General features: G+C 40.2%; 1 non-coding gene across 1 annotated transcript; it reads right to left on the bottom strand.

Annotated features, from left to right (window-relative positions):
- Positions 1-1,219: 1,219 nt before the first annotated feature.
- LOC111725908 lies at positions 1,220-1,404 on the bottom strand. Its single transcript, XR_002773853.1, has one exon. It is a non-coding gene; the product is annotated as a U2 spliceosomal RNA (small nuclear RNA).
- Between the last annotated feature and the right edge of the window lie 636 nt (positions 1,405-2,040).

Raw genomic sequence — 2,040 nt, 5'->3', positions numbered from 1 at the left:
TAAATGAACATCTTTTCTTAGTAAGTGTCAAAAAAATAGCACTTGGTTTCCAATTCATTTATACACTTTGGGCTTGTCTGTATGCTTTATCATGCTTCCCAAGTTAAATGTACATACTTTGCAAAATAATTGTCAGGTCATTCTGCATAAATGATGGAGCTGTGAGGACAGCCTGGACACCCAGATACCCTCCTACATGGGTTGAAATCTCTGGTCAAGTCTGATGAAGCTACAGTCTCATTTGTTAAGGTGTTCACATTCTGTGAAAATGGACATTTTGATTTAAGGGATAAGAGAAACCTGCCTCTAGTGTTTTCTTCACATTTAAATTAGAAGGGGGGGGGTGAGCAAATAAGCTAAATAAAAAGTGTGAACAGGCATCTGATAAAGATTCATGTCTTTGATAAATGAACTGGAGATTTAAAAATATCATTTTAGATTATTAGGCTCTTAATGTCAAATGGCTCAATTTCTTTCTACTTTTCTTTGTTTGTATAAAACACACTGAATCATGAATCTAATTCAAGTCAGTGGGGCTTTACCTGGAGTTGTGGTTGGGAGAATCACCACTTTCCTACTGCTGTGCTACAATCGTCATAACTGTGTAGATTTTTACTTTTAATTCACAATGCTTTAACTTCCTCTGTGGTGCTAGATCTCATATGGAACAGAGTACAAAGCCCAAAGTTGATAAATCTGGGCTGCATCAGAAACAGTTATCTAGGGTGGCCGTGGGAGGCATATCATGTTGTGAATTACATCAGCATTAAAAGAGGGGGGGAATGTAGAGTGAAGGGCTCACGGGGCATCCTGAAAGTTGTGATTGGCAGGAAAATACACTGAACGAAAATTCTAAGTTCAATTCAACATAGAGTCAACAACATTCCACATTTTTTGATTTTGACCCAAGCCCTTAGATCCTAAGGCTGGAGGGAAAAAGGGAGGAGAGAGAGAAAGGAAAAAACATACCATCCATTCTGCGTGGCAAAAACTGCTTGTAGCGCCTCCTATAAACATTTTCCCCAAATTAATAGGACCACTGACTTTTAACCAGATACATAGCTCCTGAGAATGGAGATAACATTTTTCAACCTCCTTTGCAGACAGGTAATTCCATGTGAGAAGTTCTAGCTAAAAAGATACATGCAGAAGGTATGCAACAACTCATAGGACTTTTGTTTTTTTCCCTAAGTCCCCCCTGGTGAAGTGGGTGGGTGGATAGCAGTCCCTTTCCTGGAGATACTGCAATACCAGGTGGATGGATGGAATGGGGGGAGCAAGCTCCTATTCTATCTCCCTATCCTAAAAATTCATTTACTAAATTGTCCTCAGATAAAGGACGTGTCAGATATTCAACTGATGAGAACAGATACTACACGTGATATTAGCCAAAAGGCCAAGTATCAATTCTTGCTTGTTTATACCTACAGTGCTACCTGGAGTGCTAAGGGCATGGACTACCCTTAGCTGCCACCTCTGACCATGAGTATGAAGGTCCCACCCAGGAATGGTGAATGGCAAGGTGGAAGGAGCAGGTCCCGGGCAACGGCATGAGGTGGAACCCCCAGACCACCCCTACACAGACTCTGATGGACTTCCACAGGAGATACAAGCTCCTCCTGCATTTGAGCCACTGCTACCCTGGGCCTTTGTTCTTTCAGCTGAACTGACCTAATGGTGACATTCTCAGGAAAGGCTTATTTTGAAGAATTAATTCCATGCGTTTACATGTGCCAGGAGGTGTTCATATAAACCTTGTCAACAGTAAGCGTCTTATTCAGCTCCAAGTTTTTGTCATTGAATCTGTAACTATCTGAAATACTACACAGTCCATATTTAAAGTGTAAAGTGCTTTCCATATTCATCTTTTTTGAATTTAGCATAATTGTATTCCATTAAAATTATTTTCATTTTGTCCTACATATTTGCAGTTGGATTTTTCATGATGGTTTTGACTTCTTCCCCTATTTTGGCATTTTATTTTAGATGAATTCTTTGTGGAACAAAGTAGGCCAAGGCTGGGGTAGAAGATGACTCACG

Source organism: Otolemur garnettii, unplaced genomic scaffold (assembly GCF_000181295.1).
Source record: "Otolemur garnettii isolate 467f Iridium unplaced genomic scaffold, OtoGar3 scaffold00049, whole genome shotgun sequence".
Classification (NCBI taxonomy): Eukaryota; Metazoa; Chordata; class Mammalia; order Primates; family Galagidae; genus Otolemur; species Otolemur garnettii.
Note: the sequence above shows the minus strand (reverse complement) of the source record. Positions and strands in the feature narration are given on the sequence as shown.